At 46.6% G+C, this 18,710-nt stretch overlaps 1 long non-coding RNA gene across 2 annotated transcripts; it reads right to left on the reverse strand.

Annotated features, from left to right (window-relative positions):
• Positions 1-293: 293 nt before the first annotated feature.
• LOC311515777 lies at positions 294-17,403 on the reverse strand. 2 transcript variants are annotated; one of them, XR_014710227.1, is made up of 3 exons: positions 17,008-17,403; positions 7,489-7,953; positions 294-5,975 (listed from the first exon to the last, which is right to left on the reverse strand). It is a non-coding gene; the product is annotated as an uncharacterized lncRNA (long non-coding RNA). The 2 variants fall into 2 exon arrangements; XR_014710226.1 differs by lacking the exon at positions 7,489-7,953.
• Positions 17,404-18,710: the final 1,307 nt, after the last annotated feature.

An 18,710-nucleotide genomic window follows, 5' to 3' on the forward strand; every position in this document is an offset into this window, starting at 1 on the left:
CCAGTTGCATTTCCTGTCTGAACAGTATCCTTTCTTTTACAGGAACAGTTCAAAGACTATATAAGCATCATAAAAGACAGCTATTTGGTTTCACTGAAACAAAGTATATTATATTCTGGCCCTACATGTGGGGGTGCGGGGGGTCTGTGTATTTAGACAGATAGCTGACACAGGGAATGAGATTTAGAGAAATTCCCCCATTATTTTCAGAGAGATTTAACAGATACAAACATATAGGGTGTCGTGTACTTCTGTACCAGAACTTTGTACAAAACTTGCTTATACATACCAGATGAGTTCATCAGAAGATCTTTTAATGCTCTTCTCGGTATGGCTATTAGGTTGAAATAAGGCATTTTATACACCGTGCCACCTACTGGCTAAACAGCATAATACAATTTAGGATTCCATTACATCTCTTCCTTTATGTTTTACATTCCTACCATATACAACAGGGGTGGCCAATCTGTGGCTCCGGAGCCACATGCGGCTCTTCAGAAGTTAATATGCGGTTCTTTGTATAGGCACCGACTTCGGGGCTGAAGCTACAGGTGCCAACTTTCCAGTGTGCCAGGGGGTGCGCGCTGCTCAACCCCTGGCTCTGCCACAGGCCCTGTCCCCACTCCACCGTTTCCCGCCCTCTCCCCTGAGTCTGCTGTGCCCTCGCTCTTCCCCCTCCCTCCCCCAGAGCCTCATGCATGCCACGAAACAGCTGATTGGGAGGTGCAAGGAGGGTGTGGGAGACGCTAATGGGCGGGGCTGTCGGTGGGCGGGAGTCGCTGGGAGCGGGGTGGGGGAACTGATGGGGGGCTGTTGACGTATTACTGTGGTTCTTTGGCAATGTTCATTGGTAAATTCAGGCTCCTTCTCAGGCTCAGGTTGGCCACCCCTCATATACAACATTTACACTATCACAATACCTTTGAAGTTCAGTCCGTATGAGTCTGTTAAGTGTCTCTGAATAGTACTGTTTTTTTAATTACACAATTTGACTATATAACAACTTGGTCATCTGCAATGACTGGTTGTGGTTGCTTTGAAATCCTTGAGTCATCATCATCTTGTTCTGCATATGTCATCCACAGAGTTTGCTCTGTTTGTTTTTTGGGGTTTGGGGTGGGGCAGGGGGGTTGAGGAACAAACTGTAAATGTTGACAGTTTCTGTTGAACTCTCCATTGTTGGTCTTGATCACATACGATCTGGGTGCTGAATTCTTTTTCTTTATGACATCTGGAGTTGTCCCTCCCTTTTGTCCATTCAATTTCACATGAAGATGGTCACTAGGTTCTAGATCTGGTAATTCTCTAACAGAGTGATGTCTGTTGTAAAAGTGTTCATAAGCTCTTTTAAACTTTGCATCTAGTTTGGCTACCCTCTTCATGTTTGGTCACTTTGGAGACAGATTCTGTTCCAATGTTGGAACAGTAGTTCTGAGTTGTCTTTCCATCAGGAGTTGCACTATGACCAAATAGAACACTAAATGACCAAGAAGCACCAGGCAATCATTACAAGTGACTGTCCTTTTCACTGTGTTGTTTAGTCATATATGTAACCCTTCTGCCCATCAGAGTTGGCAGCAACAAGGGCCGGGTTCAGTATCTAGGGGTTTCGTTTCAATAACACAATGCAAAACCGGCTCGAGCCCCCACCCAGTGACCTGGGACAATTACATACCACCCACCTGGGCGCTTCTACGAGGCAATACTTCCCCTCTCACAAGCACAAAGTCTGAGTGTAGCAAAAGCCTTTTAATAAAGGAGGGAAGCAATGCGGCATTATGTTGGGGAAACACCACAAACAGGATTCATAACACCAACCATGAGCAAAAGACCCACCCCCAAGTAAGTTTGGCAGTGTTCTTTTCCCCTCAGGGTCTTAAGTCCAGCAACCCAGTAGTCCCCCCCCACACACACACACACAGTTTCTGTCCTTGATCAGTGCAGTCCCGCAGAGTTCAGAAGTTCATCTGCAGAGTTTACCTCCCAGCCTGGGTGGAAGTGGAGGGAGGTATGGGTGGCATCTTACATGATCCGCTGCTTGGGTCGACGGCCAAGTGCCATGCATCTCCATGGGGTTCTGCTGCAGTCTTCACCGTCAGCTGCACCTCTCCGCCAGCCATCCTGCTGGCCACTCCTCTCTACCAGCCACCCGGCTATCCGCTCCACTCCTCTCTATTCTCCGCTAGCCATCCTGCTGTCTGCTCCTCTCTGCCAGCCACCCAGCTATCCACTCCACTCTCCATGCTAGCCATCCTGCTGTCTGCTCACCAACTCGTCTTCAGGCCCCTCCCCCCACACACGCACACTTAACACAGCTCTCAGTGATCTCAGCTTTTAGTAACTTCAGCTCTTTAGTGATTTCAGCTCTGCAGCATATAACAAGACTCCTAATGGAATTAAAATTAGCTCTGTTATTACACAGTGGAGAGAGAAGGGGTCAAAGTAGCATTTTGGGCCCCCCCACACCTATCCGCAGCCTCTCACAATTCACTGGGTTTTGGAACCCATGTCCCTTACCTAGCGAGTGCTACTTATTTGAGGGCGAGTCCCTCCGTCATAAAATGCCAAGTACAGTTCTACTGTCCTTGATTCACATAACCAGGATAACGACCCTTTATTACTCCTGCCCCCATAACAAAGAGACTGGGGATCCCAGAGCAACCAAAGTGACCGTTTGGGCAAGCAGTCCATCATGCTAGGCAGGGTGGGTGTGCCCATGCAAACCAGATCAGCACCTAAAGTCTTTTTCCACAGCTCACCACCAGATGTCAGGGTAGAGCTCATTCTAACTCTGCTTACCCAAATAGAAGACTAAATTACTTAGAAGCACCAGGCAATCATTACAAGTGACTGTCCTTTTCACTGTGCTGTTTAGTCATATATATAAAACAGCAAAATATTCTGAAAACATTTTAAACATAATATATTCCATGTTAGCTGTTGTTGGTGTTGATCTATAACTCAGAAGAGGAAGGAATGGATCTTCCCGCTGTAGGATTTTCTTGGCTATCTATACAACTGTCTGTCTCTCCATTTGCTTGTAGGCAAATGTGGGCTGCTGCTAATATGACCAAAATCATATTTTGTTCAGAAGGATTTAAATTTTGCTGCAGTGAATAAATTAATAAATAAATTTGTTAGTCTCTAAGGTGCCACAAGTCTATTGTCCATCACTAGTTGTTCTGGAATACCGAAATAAGCAAAAGATAACCCTGTGACATGTTATGTCTTTCAAGTACATTATTTCTACATACCTGGAAAATTAGTCCACCAATGACCAGATAATGATGTCTTCTGAATTTGCAGAAATCTGCAGTTAGTCTCTTCCAAGGTCTGTCTGGTAGAGGTATTGTTATTAAAGGTTCTTTGTGTTGTGTTGTGTTGGTCTGTTGGTTCTTCAATGTTCACATGCAGATGCTTATTCTTTATGTCCTTGCTGATGCCCAGCCACCACACTGACTGGTTAATCCATTCACAGTATTTATTTTTTTCTCTTCTGCCAATAGCTCACCTTACCTGATCACTCTTGTTACAGTGTGTATGGTAACACCCATTGTTTCATGTTCTCTATGTATATAAAATCCCCCCACTGTATTTTCCACTGCATGCATCCGATGAAGTGAGCTGTAGCTCACGAAAGCTTATGCTCAAATAAATTTGTTAGTCTCTAAGGTGCCACAAGTACTCCTGTTCTTTTAATCCTCAATGTCCTTCATGGAGGAGATTTAGGATTTCTCTTCTCATTTTGTCTGGAATTACAATTCAGCTGTCTTTAATCATGAGTCCATTTGATTGGCTTAATTGTCCACCTGCCACAAAATGGTCTTTTGTTGCTTCCTTGGTGTTCTTTAGGTACTTGGTCCAGCTGTCCCAATGTATCTTAGAAGTTTCTTAGAAGCTGAATGTCTGTCAAGGTTGCTTTTTTGTAGCTGGTGTAGACTCTTTTCTGACACTGGTCTGTAAGTATCCACAGCAGCCGCCATCCACATATGCATCTGCATCATCTTCAGACTCACAGGTTGTTGAGAGCAATGCAGGACTCCATGAGTGTCTACTGCGGGCTACGAGCAGCAGTGGGCAGCTGGCGGGGGGCAGCCAGCAGGAGTGGCGGGGGAGCGGCGGTCAGCAAGGAGCAAGTGTTCAGGTGGAGCAAGGTAGGTGTCTTCTTCCCTGGGTGGGAGGTGAACTCACAGAGATGCACCTCTGAACCCTGGGTCCTCACTGACCAAGGACAACCACTGTGAGTAGGGTATGGTGAGGGAAGAGAGAGGGGCACAGTAAATGAACTTTTGGTTGTAGAACTCAAGAACATGTGGTAGAAAACACTGCCCCATGCACTCTGGGGTGGGTGTCCTGCTCACAGTTTTATGATTATTAATCCTGCTTGTGGCATTTTCCCTAATTAATGCTGGGTGACTTCCCTCCTTTCATTAAAAGTTTTCTTTTCTACACTCAGATTCTGTGCTTGCGAGTGGGGCACCGAGGGGTGGCATGTAATTTTCCCAGGTTACAGAATTGGGGCTTGAGATGGTTCCGTGTTGTATTTTTGGAAAGGAACCCCTAGATATTTAACCCGGCCCTAGTTGCTGCCGGCACCACCTGGCAGAAGGGTTACACTTCTACTGTCTCAGGCTTAACACTAATTCCATCTTTATTTATTATCTGTCCCAAAAATTCCATTTGGGGTAGGCGGAAAATGCATTTTTCCTTGTTTAGTCTGGACTAAAGCTGATGGATTAGGCTCAGGACTCTGTTGAGAGTTTTGTTATTCTTCCATTGAAAATTTTCATGTCAGAATATCATCCATGAAAATGAGAGCTCCATTTCTGTTCCTTAACAATTCTGTCATCTTTCTTTGGAAAATTTCAGGTGCACTGATAAAATATAATGTTCAAAAGCAAAATCTCTCAAAGGGCGTGATAAATGTAGTTAGTTTAGCACTTTTTTTGGCTAAAGGAATTTTCTAGAATCTGCTTGAGGCATCTTGCTTGGAGTATACTGTAGCTCCTTTCATTTTGGGGAGTAAGTCATCCAATAGTAGGGGGAAATATTTTTCTATTACAATTGCTTTGTTAAGTCTTTTAAGATTCATACAGATTCATATTTTTTCCATTTTTCTTTATAACTGGTAACATTGGGACACACCCATGTTGTTGGCTCAGACATTGGCATAATCAAGAGAATCTGCTCCATTGTCTTTAACTCAGTATGAAGTAATGGGATAGAAATCCTATGTGGTGAATGAACACTACATGGTTCTGCATTGTCTCTTAATGTTATTTGTACTGGATTGTCTTTCAAAAGTCCAGTATCACCAAATATTCTATTAAATTCTTCTACCTTTCTCATTAGGCCCATCATGGCTGCCACTCACAGGGCCAAGAGGCTGTTGGTCTGTGGTCCTTTGATCACATAGACTCTGAATGCATAGCTTTGTCTTTGTAAGTTGTTTCTGTGGTGAACTGGCCTGGGCAGTGCAGAATGCCTCTAGGGCTAGTCAGAGCTGTGGCAGGTGACATTAGTTCTGGAAGGGGTTGAAGAAGACCGGAGATGACTGTGACAACAGCTACTGAGTCAATTTTTAAAGTCAATAATCTTGCCATGAATATTCAGTTTCACTTTCCAGGAAGTCTCTATGTCAACAGTAATAGATCCCAGAAAAAACGGCTCTTGATTGTCTGCAATATGAATCAACTCCTTAACTGACTTGATGTGGCAAACAACAGCAAAATGTACATATTTTATGCATTTATTACAGTGTGTGCCTCAGGTTGGATATGCATCATCTCTTGGGATGTGACTTTTTCCACACCTTGTGCATGTAGGCTGGAATTTGTCCTTTGTAGTCTGGGAGTTCTCTGTCTTTGTCTCAGGGGTTTTATTATAATGACTTTTAACACTCATGTGTTTTGTATACAATTTCTAAGCCAGTTTCAGGTTTTTTAGGTTTGTCCAGTTGCTCTAGATTTTGCTGTCTGCAAAGAAGGAAGCATAGCATGAAATAGCAGCGTGTGACATTAGATGAACACTTATAACACAGATGAACCTTTTACTCCTGAGCGCATGCTGCACCAAAAAATTTAAAATTCTGCGACAAAAAAAAAAATTCTCTGCACAGTATTTTAAAATTCTGCAAAATTCTGCAAATTGTATTTGTCAAATAAATGTGGAGGCTCCAGCATGGCAGTGGAGAGCACAGTCCACTGGCTGCACAGAGGTGGGAGATCACTGTGCCCCCCCACAGCTGGGACATACACTCAGCGGTGAGGCCACACCCAACCCTGATACAGCGCAAGGACCAGGCCTGCCCCAGAAACACCCCGGGGCCCTGCCCCTCCGTGCCAGGTGCACAAGGTGTGGGCAGGCAGGCTAAGCAAGGCAGGATGCAAGTGTGCAGGAGCTTAGTATCGGGTGCGGGTTGAGAGGGCTCTGTGTCGGCTAGTCTGGGTGCAGGTGGCTCAGTGGGGGATCTGGTTGCACAGGGACTTGTGGGGGGGCAGGTCTGGGTGCAACGGTAATGGGGCTCTGCAGGGGAGTCCACATGAAGGTGGTTGGGGCTCAACAGGAGAGGGTTTGGGTGTTGGGGGGATAAAGCTTGGCAGGGTAGTCTATGTTTGGGAGGCTCAGTGAGGGGTCCAGATGCTGGAGGAGTGGGGCTCAGTTGGGTGGGGATCCAGGTGCAGCTGGTTGGGGCTTGGTGGGGTGGGAATCCAGGTTCAGGTGGCTTGTCAGGGTGCTCCAGGTGCAGGGAAAGTGGGGCTCATGTGGTGGTGGGGTTCTGAGTGCAGAGTGGTGAGGCTTGGCAGGAGGGTCTGAGTATGAGGGTGTCTGGATGCATGGGGTTGGGCAGATGGGAGAGCAGCTTCCTGCACATGGATCCTTCCCCCTGCAGCTGAGGAGTGATGGGTGCAAGAAGTGGGGAAGGGGGGAGTTTGCAGACCTTCCTGAAGCTGGGGGAGAAATCTGAGGATGGGTCTCACCTGGCCCTGGATGCCATGCAGGGAAAGAGGAAGTCCCATCCCCCCCCAGCCCAGCCAGGACTAGCAGCTGAGCCCAACGCAGGGTAGGAGCCCCAGCTGGGTCTTCCTCAATCCCACCCCCTGCCCCATAGTGATTTACCTCTCTGCCACTTGCTCATGGCACCTGAAACATACTGCTGAGGAGGGTTGCATGACCACTTTCGTGGCTTCCCCATCAGAAAGTCATTTTTCTGCGGAGAAGCAAAGAAATCTGCGGGGGACATAAATTCTGCCCATGCACAGTGGCGCAGAATTCCCTTAGGAGTGAGCTTTTATCTTTCAACACATGTGATCCTGATTTACAGAAATGAACAGTGGAATAACAGCAGTGGTAAATTATGGTGCAAAATGAGTGACAGGCCTTGTATTCGTGTACAGCTGAAAGGTACATTTAGTCCTGTAGTTGTCACTGGCATGCAGTATAATAAAGTTTGCCATTGTATCGGAGAAGTAATTAATTCTTAATTACCTTTTGTAATAATATACCGGCTAAAACTTTTCACTTGAAATCTTCCTAGGTAAATATCATTGATTACACTCTTGACATGGGGAATGAACAGGGGAAGAGAGAGGAGGCAGTATAGCATAAGGTGGCAATCTGCTGACTGCAATGCTGCAATGAACTCCAGGAGGTCTCTTCAGAGGAAATAAAATCAGAAGGAAATCACACTGAGTAAAATTCACCCCTGTGCAGAGGGCAGTGGTCCCCAGTTTCAAACTTTTAAAGGTCATGAGTCAGGCCCCAAAAATCATGAGAATGGCATAAAAACCATGAGATTATAAAAAATAATAAATTGGGGCCTTTTTTTAAACTTGCATGCTGATTCTGAGTCTTTATCGTTTCAGTTTCTTAAAAGTTTCTGTCCCTCAGAGTTGCAGAGAAAAGCTTGTTAATTAAAGCTGGGATTCTCATGTAATAAAAAGACTCCAGGAGCTGTGGATATAGAAAAACATGGTGAGATCTTGATAAAATCATGACTTGGCACATTGAGAGAGCCAGCAGAAGGCCTATGCATGCTGGAATCACTTCAAAATAAGATTTAATAGGCTTCATGCTGGCTCCTTGCATGGGGGGAAATTTCATCTGGTTTGAGTGGTTGTTTACAGGGCTAGTAGCTGACAGTAGGGAATATTGGTAGAGATGTCAGTGGAGCTCCCCAGAAAGATCCATGCTATTCTAGCAGTAACTGGAAGGGGGGAAATCATTTCCTGGAACAATAATGGTGTGAATGGTAAATAAGGCATTGGCCACGGTGACAGAGAGGTGAACTGTCCTAATGCCTGGTGTCCAGGGGTTTCACAAGTATGTCCTCTGTAAGCAAAGTCTGGGTAATCTGATAAAGCAAACCCTGTTTAGTCTTTATTTTCTGAATAGGGAGATAGTAGGGACATGAACCACTATTTCTATACTGTCTTCATTCAAAGATAAAAACATAAAGGTAAAGTAGCATCTAATTCAGAGGTTCTCAGGACAAGTTATTTGGTGGCCTCAGAGTGCAGCCACCAACTCTTGCTGGTGGCCGCTCTCACACTTCTTCCTAAAATACTTTATTAGCTTAAAAAAAAATAAATATGCACATATACATGTCCAAGTCACTATAATTTATTTATTGCTAGCTAGTAAGTCTACTGTGAAAAGGGGTTGTTTCATTGTGGTGTAAGCATACAGGCTCAAACTGCAACCTGAGGTCTGGGTCTAGGGTGACCAGACGTCCTGATATTATCAGGACCATCCTGATATTAGGGGCTTTGTCTTATATAGGTAACTATATCCACCCTCCACAAGAAAAAATGTCCCGATTTTTCACACTTGTTATCTGGTCACCCTATCTGGGACTCTCCCACCTTGCAGGGTCCTAGAGCCTGGGCTCAAACCCAAATGTCTTCACCGCAATTAAACAGCCCCTTAGCCCAAGCCTCACTATCCCAAGTTAGTTGGCAAGGGCCAGCTGTGGGTTTTTAATTGCAGTATAGACATACTTTGTGTCACAATTCCTGTCCAGCTCCAAGGAAATAGCTATTTACTGCAGTCCTAAAAAGGACATAATTTGCTACACCCTTTATCCCAGCTCAGCTCTGCTAGCTGGCACTTTGATGGGACAGGGCCAAAGCTCTAACCAGGCCCCTCCCACAACTGCAAAAGTTGGTAACACTGATTTAGTCATTCAGCCATTTTCCTGCATTGAAATTAATCACCAAGGGTCACATGACAGCTAGCCTGCCATGATTGTGCAAGGCAGTGAGTGAAAGAAGCTTGCTCATCCTTGCATCCCTGTACCAGGGCAGTCACAATCACATTTCTTGTGCTCTCTAAATGCAAGGGCCAGAGAAGTATAAACATCACTATACACCCTCAAGGGGGAAAAGCAGAGCCATGACTCCTCCCAATTCTTTCCTGCCTTGGCAGAGTGCAAGCAGCACACGTTGAGCATAGATCAGGGGTGGGCAAACTTTTTGGCCCGAAGGCCACATCTGGGTGGGGAAATTGTATGCAGAGCCGCAGCAGGGGGTTGAGGTGTGGGAGGGGGTGCGGTGTGCAGGAAGGGGCTCAGGGCAAGGGATTGGGGCAGAGGAGAGGTGCAAGGTGTATGAGGGGGCTCAGGGAAGAGGTTTGGGGTGCAGGAGGAGTGCAGAGTGTAGGAGGGGTCTCAGGGCAGGGGTGCGGACTGTGGGAAGGGGCTCAGGGCAGGGGGTTGCGGTGCAGGAAGGATGTGGGTGCAGCAGGGGGCTCAGGACAAGGGGTTAGGGTGCAGGAGGGGTGCAGGAGAGGGTTGGAGTCCAGCCCAGCGCCGCTTACCTAAAGCGGCTCCGGGATGGCAGCGGCGCGCACCGGGGCCAAGACAGTCTCCTTGCATGCCTGCCCTGGCCCCACGCTGCGCTGCTCACCACGTCCCTGCGCAGCCCCTGCGGGTGTGGGGGGGGCACAGGGCTCCGCGCGCTTCCCTTGCCATGCCTCCAGGTACTTCCCCCGAAGCTCCGATTAGCCGCAGTTCCCCGTTCCCAGCCAATGGGGGCTGCAGGGACAGTGCCTGGAGACAAGGGCAATGCACGGAGATCTCTGCTCCCCCCCACACACACCCAGCCCCAGGTACGTGGTGCTGGCCGCTTCTGAGAGCAGCGCGGGGCACGCGGCACCACGGGGTGCAATCCCAGGGCTGGATCCAAAGCCCTGAGTGGCCAGATCCGGCCCGTAGGCCATAGTTTGCCCACCCCTGGTATGGACCATACCTTCAAAATGGAAGAGGAGGAACTACCATGATGGTAGTCTGCTTGTCTGTGTGTTGTGTTGTGCTTTACCAGTGCACGTGTTCCCTTTGAAGGCTGCTTCTTATAAAGGCACAGAAAAGCTGCAAGTTAAAAATTAATTCACAATTTCACTATCTCCTCTCCTGCTTAGGGCTACTGATTTCTTAGGCCTTATCTACACATGGAAATTCACTGGCATATCCCTACCACTACCAGTATAATTATACTGGTATAACTCCCCATATGAACACATTTGCTCAAACAATAATGCCTTTTCATGGTCAAGAGTGTAACTCTGGAGAGGTTTGGGGCCCTAAGTTAGGCCACTAATAGGCAGAGAAAGATGTAACCTTACTCAAGTCAAACCTCTAAAACTCTGGAGCTTTGCCCATCACTAGTATCTTCTCAGAGAGAACAATAGCAAATTGTCTTTTTAGTACCATAAAGCCAACAAATGTCATATGTATCTACTCTTCTCTGTTTAAGATTCAGGAGGAATGATGCTGACTGAACAATCTGTGTGAGCTTAATGGAGCCAGGGTCAGCTGAAGACATGCCTTTTTCTATTAAAATATATTGTACATACATACATTTCTCCTTCCTACTGAATCTGGTGAGGATTTGATGCTCATGAAGGAAGGACAGTACTCAAGGCTGAAGTCATATTTATTCACAGAGTATGCACAACATGGATATCAGCATAAACAACCCTAAATCACACAACAGTTGTGCCTCAGCCCTCTCCTGGATGAAGTCTCATTAGTGTCCAAAGAGTAGTTCAAGTTCCATGACCATTCAATTATTGTTATCTGTGGTACAAGATACCAGTTTGTGCCAGCTGTGGAAATGTTGTCTGTGACATGGTCATGTGTCTCCTAGAAAGTGGACTAAGACCACCACCTCCTTTCACACAAATCATGAAATTATCTACTTTCAGTAACAACTTCTGACATGAGCTAGGCTAAAAACAATCCAGTGATGAAAGTTTCCATATCCTATTATCAAATCTTTTAAGCCATTCAGACCTTCCACTCCCAAGCTTTGGATATAGAGTTGCAAGGGCTTCTGGAACCTATATGTTACCACGACACAGAGTGTACACTCTGCTGCACAAGGGATGAAAAGGGGAGAGGTTCATACCCGTTAGAGATTGTAGACAGGAAGGGGATGGCTGTTACCAGGCAGCCATCTGCCCTGTAGGTCTAATGGAGAAGGGGAGCATTTGGCAGCCCACCAAAGAGAAGGAGGAGGAGCCTCTTCCACAAAGACAGTAAGGGTGTGTGCAGTTTGAAGGCCCTGGTTGAGAGGGATGTTGCCTGAGGGAATGGACTGGCTGGGAGGGAAGGAGGGTGCTGAGTGCAGTGGAGGATGTCAGGTGGGTGCTAGTCTTACATGGGAGGACTTGTCAGGTCACGGGAAGTAAGAGTGCCAGGTAGTATAGACATATGTGGGTGGGTTCTGAGAAGAAGGGGTGCCACCTTTCTGTCAGCCTTCATATGATTCCTGGGGAAAGGGGAGAAGGCATATTGATGAATTTTACTTTTTCAAGACTGATGTGAGACTTTACCAGTCCAAAAGTGTTATAGATATTCTGCTGTCTTCAAAGAGGTAATGATTTGTTTGTTATAAGGAAGCCAAGGAAATTGCCACCCCCATCTCCTCAACTTGGCTCTAAATCTCCACTAATTTCAGCCAAGGAATGCATTTTTCAACCCTCTCCGTATGTTTATCCATAGTTTATATTATCATTTGCTAAATATATTACATCATGCTATTTACTTCATTCTGCAGCTTCAAGACCTTTGTGTGGCTTCTCAACGCCCTACAAATTTGACATATAAATCACTGGAAAAAGGCTAACATCCCATGGTTTGCCTGTTTAGCTTTCCAAAGATTTCAGTAGGAAAAAAGCCACAAACTCGACTGTTCACTTTTCTGCCACTCAAACAAATTATTGCAGCTAATAGGGCTGAAAATGACAAAGATCTGCAGTAGGGCTAAAATGTTCAAATTTACGTGAGGTACTTAGAGTCAGATTTTCAAAAGTATTTAGAAGTCTAAAGCGTCAGATAGACTCCTTGTGGTATTTTCAAAAGCTAGGTGCCTAACTCCCTTTGAAAGCAACAGGAATTAGGCACCTAACTTGCTTAGATGCTTTTGAAAATCCCACTAGGTACCTATATGCATCTTTAGGGACCTAGATAACTTTAAAAATCTGGTCTCTAACTTTGTATTTAGGCACCTATATTTAAGTTGCCTGGTTTTCATAGCTGCTGAGCTGTAGGAACTGAGCGGTCGCAACACCTCTGAAAATCAGACTACTTATTTAGGTGCTTAAATTAATGCACCTTAAATTAATGCAGGTTTGAAAATGTTGGCCTGTATATCTACTTTATACACACACACACACACACTTATTAGGAAGCATGCTTTTAACTGTTTAGAGTATACTTACTGTACCATATCATTATGTTATAAAGCCACTTCACCAGCCTGTCCACAAACAAAGTCTATAATGATTATAGAGATTTCTTCTCCCTGGCACAACCAGGGCATATGGAATGAAGTGAAGCATATTAAAGGTGAAAACAAATTACAGTAATGTTGTTAAAGTCACACTAAGGTTTTACTGCTTGATTAAACTCTCTTTGGAACATGTCTGTTCCTAAACATTTATGGGATCTATTCTCCCTAGGAGTGCACAGCATGTGACTGTATAGAGAGGTGATGTCATCTCACATTAGCTCTAAGGGAAGCACTCTGTCACCACAATGAGATCTTGCTGAAGAGTGGCAGGAGCTGCATTTGCTCCACATGTTTAAGTCTTAAGATTTCCAAAGGGTCCTTTGTCTGGTTCAGTCTGACAGACAAGTTTGGTTGCTAATTTGGTGGTGGGCCTTTAGTTTCCATAAGAATGCTATACTGGGGCTTAACAAACCACCCATGATATAATAGATACAATTAACTTAGATTAGAGATATCAAAATAAGTAGGTATAGCATGGACTAAAGAATCCATCTTTAAAGCCTAGGCCAGAAGATTTTCAAAGAAAATTACGGAGAAAGATAAAAGTGAGGTTTTGTCAAGAAGTCACTGGGAACTGGTAGAAATAAAAGGGCAGATAATGAAGAACTGCAATCACCAGCAGTTACAGGATAAAACTTTAGGAAGGGGAAAAGCCACTGAAGTTAAAGCTGATGACCATTATTACTTAAGGATATGAAATGATTATGCTACTGTTTGACCTGTAGATGATATAAGGAATTGCAAAAGAGCAATTTGCCAGTTGCCCTTCCTATCAGGTACCTTCAGCCACTTTTAACACAGAGTTCCCACATGACTACTCTAACTCAAATTTACAAAGTAGGTAAGTGTTAAGACTTTGTTTTCTCTTTGGGTTTCACCTTTAAATTTCCAAGAAATCTGACTATCTAGAGGGGTAGCTGCCATTTTGTGAGGCACAATTAATGCAGCATGTTGCAAAAGAGACACGCACTATGCTCTGCTCATATCTGTTCAGAATGCTGCTGAAAAGGGCATTAGGAAATTAAACTGTAATTCTATCCCCCGCTTCTTCTGGGAGGTATTGCACTAACCTCACTCTCCTAAAGCCAAGTTGCTGCCCCAAACAAGTGTCAAAAAGCCACTTCAGACAGTCAGTGTAATTGAATTTGTATTCACTGTTTGTTATTTTTATTATTGTCATCCCTGGAGGGGATGACTTAGTGCTGTGAGCATCAGATTTTACATATCTTGACACTCTGGAACAACAGATTCCACAAATAGTGGCATGGCTAATTCAGTCCTTCACCCTTCTCTGTAAGATAAGCTTAATATCATGCATGTTACTGTGGCCCCAGTTAAGTACTGGGATATACAGAAGAGGTGGCTGTGTAGCTCCTGAGATGGGCAGTGGCACTCCAACAATTTTTATAGTGGGGGTGCTAAAAGCCATTGAACAAAACTGTAAACCCTGCATCTGATGGAAACCATTTCACCCGAACACCTCTAGTTCCAGCACCCCTGGAGATGGGTCAGATTTGTGCTATTTCCAATTAAGTTCAGCAATATCCTGGAGAACAAAATTAACTTCATATTCAGTATATGGCTCTGGAGCAGTTTCTGCAGCCCCTGCACAATTGCAGTTTCTTATCACAGTACAAAAAACAACTGACTGCCCACAGTAAATTATAAACAAAAAAGTGTGTGTAAAGCTTTAAGATCTACACATACCATCCCTGCAAAATACACAGTGATCTGAGTGACCATCATTCACAGTTATGTTTTCATACACAAAGAGCAAGGTCTCATTCTCCATTAACTTAGGCCAGTGTAAACAAGAGTAAATCCATGTACATCCATTGGCCTTCACTACTGTAAGTGAGAGGATAATTATACCCTATCAGAATAAATAAAATAATTTTATTTTTAAATTTAAAAAAAAATAAGAAAGAACAAAAATAAAGTCTGTATGAGACTGGTGTAAATTGGAGTAGTTCCACTGAACTCCATTGGATCTAAACTGATTTACACCAGTTGAGGTTCTGGCCCAGAATATGTAGGTCCTCTGTAGCAGGCAAGAGCAATTTTGAGAATAAAATAGTTGTTGTCTTTGTAGAACTGTGAAGCTGCAGTACTTAGTTTGGCATTGGAATAGTTCTAGACTAACTTTACACAGTGTCATTAGTCAGTCAGGGGGAAGTTTGAGGACTTACAGTGTCATTAATCAATACATATTAATTATTTGGGGGTGGTTAGGGACTTATGCACAGCTTCATTAATTATCAATTATAATTTTGGGGTGATTGGGGCAAGGATTTTATGTCACAGAGTCATTAATGTTTAATTATGCGAGAAGAGTTGGGGGGAGTTAGCAGTGGGACATATTCTGTTTTCCTGTACATGAGTTAGAGCAGGGACGGGCAAACTTTTTGGCCTGAGGGCCACATCGGGTTTCTGATATTGTATGGAGGGCCGTTTAGGGGAGGCTGTGCCTCCCCAAACAGCCAGGCATGTCCCGGTCCCCACCCCCTATCCGACCCCCCGTGCTTCTCACCCCCTGATGGCCCCCCGGGACTCCTGCCCCATCCAACCCCTCTGTTCCCTGAGGGCCCCCCGGGGACCCCTGCCTCCCTGCTCCCTGCCTCCTTACTGTGCTGCCTGGAACACCGGTGGCTGGCAGCGCGGTTGCACCAGGACAGGCAGCTGCGCCGCGCAGCACAGAGCACCGGGTCAGACTGGGCCCTGCAGCTGCGCTGCCCCAGGAGCTTGCTGCTCCGCCACCCAGAGCATTGAGCCGGCAGACCAGTGAGCTGAGGCTGCGGGAGAGTGGCCGGGGCCAGGGCTAGCCTCCCGGGTCAGGAGCTCAGGGGCTGGGCAGGACGGTCCCGTGGGTCGGATGTGGCCCGCAGGGTGTAGTTTTCCCACCTCTGAGTTAGAGTGACTGGGCACCCCACTATTACCAGGACCATCCCGATTTAGGGCTTTGTCTTATATATGCAACTATACCCCTCCCATCCACCCCCAAAAAAGTGTCTTGATTTTTCACACTTGCAGTCTGGCCACCCTAACACCAGTATAAAACCTAAGTAACCCCAAATCACTTCAGATTTACACGAGATTTACGCAGTGCAGAATCTAGCCCATTGTGCTTCACAATGAACTGCTAACTAGTTGGGAGTAGCTGGAGTCATTAATGATCCCTTATGATTGTTTGGGGCAGCTGGCTGGTGTACTGTGTTCTTGTTAGTTAGGTGTATAGGTTATGGGCCCAGCCAGAGCAATCTGCAGCCATGTTTACTGGAGCCAACCCTCTCCCATTTCACTTTATTTACACCAGGGGATCTCAAACTGGGGGTTGGGACCCCCTCAGAGGGTAGGGAGGTTATTAAATGGGGGGCGCGAGCTGTCAGCCTCCCTCCCAAACCCCGCTTTGCATCCAGCATGTATAATGGAGCTAAATGTATAAAAAAGGGGGTTTTTAATTTTCAGGGGAGGGGGGCCGCACTCAGAGGCTTGCTGTGTGAAAGGGGTCACCGCGACAACAAGTCCGAGACTCACTGATTTACACCGAGGTTACAGGCGTTTTTTGGATGGGGGTGGGGGGCTGATTTTAGGGCCCCTGGTGCAATTGCCCCCCTTTGCTCCGCACTCCCACCACCGCTGGGGCCAGTGACTCTCCCCAAGGGGGCGAGCTGCAGGATCGGGGGGGGGGGGGGCCCGATCCCCTCCGCGCTGCTGCTGCTCCCCCGCCCTCGGATTATGCGCTGAGGGCCAGGCACCCGCCCGGCAGCGAGGGAGGCGGTGGCCGAGGCCAGGTGGATGTTGTGTGTCGGGCTCTGCGTCAGCGGCGGCGGCCGGCAGGACACGGGCTGGCGTCAGAGGCCGCCGGGTGACACATTCTTCCTCCGACAGCGGCTGGGAGCCGGCGCTGGACGGAAGCGCGGGGGCCGGGCGGCGGGGGAACGTGCTGCTGTGCAGCGCCCCGCGGGGCCGGGGCCGGGCCGGGGGGAGGAGGAGGAGGAGGAGGAGGCCACGGGGAAGAGGGCAGCCTCACCCCCGGCTGACCCGGGTGAATCATGCTGCTTCCAGCTGCCTCCTGGGGGACACAAAGGGCAAACGCCGCGCTCTTTGTTCGGCTTCCCGGGCCTCAGTAGGTTTTGCGAGCGCCGCAGGGGGCGGCGGCGGCGGCACGTCCCGCACTCTCCGGTCCCGCCGCCCCGCCCTCCGGGCCGCTGCCTACCTGCAGCCCGGCCGGGTTCCCGCCATTGTCCGCTGGCCGCCTCGCTGGGGATGTGCGGAACGTGCGGGCTGCCTTTGGCGCGCCCCGGGGTCGCCTTCCAGCCCGGCTGCTAGGTGGTAGCTCGCTGCAGATCCTCGTGCTCGTTACGTGCCGAAATGTAAAGGGACTGGCAAAAAGCTTTTGATTACACAGGCTTCTCTCGTGATACCTCTGCCTCGGGCAGGAATACATCGCCTGGGCAGTGAACGGAGCATGTAGCCGCACAAAGACAGGAAACACACCATGACCGTGTTGTTATTCTGTCTGATTATTTTTACAGAGCCCCATCCTAATAACACTTCGCACCCGAGGGGAGGGTTGTGAAAGGAGAAGCAGGTTTCTCTGAGCAACACGTCCGTGCTGCTTTGCTTCTGTCGCTAGCCCTGCAAATAATTTATTAGCATTATACAGTAAACTCCTCTAGTTTGCTGGATTTTTGCATAGCTGAAAGAGTATTGGTTTTGACATGCTTAGTTTAAACAAAATATCTAAACGCATTAGATTTTTCAAATGGAACATCAAACCTTTCCTAACTGATAAAGTGTTTCAGCCCTAGGTCAATGTTGTCTGGGACTGAAAAAGTGAAGGCTTCTGGCTGCTTTTATAAAATGTTTTCTCTGTTTTCAGTTTCATATCATATTTCTGTGTTACCCAAGCATTTAATCCCTCTGTTTTTTCTTACTCTCAATTTACAGTTATTCTTCAGGCACATTACAAAAGATGGGTTTTATTACAAATGGGTGAAACAGCCTGAAATGCCCTCTACATAATCCTGTGGGAAATTCAATTAGGCTCAAATTCTGGGGATCGGCACACAGTTGAGTCCAGAAAGGTGTACTGTTCTCCCGCTCAGGGCACTCTGGGAGTCATTTCAGGGCCATTACTACTGAAGTCCTGAGGCTGTGGACACAGTGTGACTCTGTAGCTGCAATATGGGCCGTCTCTAGGAGGGGGAGGATGGGAAGATTCAGGAAGCAGTTATCCTGTCACCCTGTTCCCTCCTGTATTGGCGTACAAAGGTCCCCAAGGAACTGAGCTTTGTGCTGTATGTGAGGACTAAGTACACTGTGTTCCCCCTGGAATCTTGCCACCTCAACATGCCGCTGGTAGGAAATCCTCCATGGCCTGAGTGCCAGGAGCTAGATTTCCCCTTTTAATCTGAATAGGACCTCTCCTTTAAAAAGAGTCAACTAGGCTTCACTTAAAATAAATTGACTATTCACACATTTTTTGAAGCTGATAAAATGAAGGGCTGAATACAGATACAGGTTATTTTTGGAGGCCTATTTAAATCTTGGAGTTGTGGGTGCAGCTCACCAGAGCAATGAATGGGTCTGCCCCTTGAGGTAAGAGAAGGGCCACAGAATCTTGAATTTTAGTGATAATGGAAGACAATTATGGAGGTTGGAATCCTCCCTCCATAGAATAAGTAAAGGCATTGGTGCTGGGGGTGCTACCATACCCCCGGTTTGAAGTGGTTTCCATTATATACAGGGTTTACAGTTTGTTTCATGGCTGTCAGCACCCCCATTATACAAATTGTTCCAGCACCCCTGAGTAGAGGGTAAGGCAATTGGTAAGTACAGGTAAAGCAACAGCTCTGCTCCACTAATTTGCCTCAAATCTGATTTGGAGAGGTCACTAGGGGTAATACTACTGGGGTA

This window comes from Lepidochelys olivacea, assembly GCF_965140295.1.
Source record: "Lepidochelys olivacea isolate rLepOli2 genome assembly, chromosome: 2".
Lineage (NCBI taxonomy): Eukaryota > Metazoa > Chordata > Testudines > Cheloniidae > Lepidochelys > Lepidochelys olivacea.